We start from the raw sequence: 908 nt of genomic DNA on the forward strand, positions 1-908 counted from the left end.
CACAAGTGGATTTTAGTTATGAAAAGACTTAACCATTTCCGTATTAGCACTTTAACTAACCAGTGGACATGTCCATCAGTTTTATGAACTTACAGCAGTTTGTGACATGTAGCATTTATATTGCAACGTTTGCAGCTTTTGTGAACGTGACACTGAAACATGTAAAGCTGATAATCAGACATGTAGAAGTGACACTCAGACATATGTAAAGTCACAGTAGTGGTAATCAGACACCTATACACAAGTGTATGAAGGTAGCATGCAGACACAAGTAAAGGCAATAATCAGAGATATGTAAAAGTGATAATCAGACACATGTACATGTGATAGTGAAACACATGTAGAGTTGACACACACAAGTAAAGGCTATAATCAGAGCTATGTAAGAGCAAACATGCATTCATGTCAAGGTGATGACACTTGTAAATATCATAATGGGACACCTGAAAAGATGGCGTGGTGACATGTAACAGTGGCATGCAGACAGATATAAAGGCAAGAAGCACATTCCCATGGCAATTACAGCTGTACTGATTACAGGAGTACTGATTACAGGAGTATTGACTACAGCTGTACTGATTACAGGAGTACTGATTACAGGAGTATTGACTACAGCTGTACTGATTACAGGAGTACTGATTACAGCTGTACCAATTACAGGAGAACTGATTACAGGAGTACTGATTACAACTGTACTGATAACAGCAGTACTGATTATAGGAGTACTGCTTACAGCTGTACTGATTACAGGAGTACTGATTACAGCTGTACTGATCACAGGAGTACTGATTATAGGAGCACTGACTACAGCTTTACTGATTACAGGAGTACTGATTATAGGAGTACTGATTACAGCTGTAACGATTACAGGAGTTCGGATTATAGGAGGACTGATTACAATTGTACTG

This window comes from Electrophorus electricus, chromosome 4 (assembly GCF_041902795.1).
Source record: "Electrophorus electricus isolate QZ-2024a chromosome 4, ASM4190279v1, whole genome shotgun sequence".
In the NCBI taxonomy this organism is placed as follows: Eukaryota; Metazoa; Chordata; class Actinopteri; order Gymnotiformes; family Gymnotidae; genus Electrophorus; species Electrophorus electricus.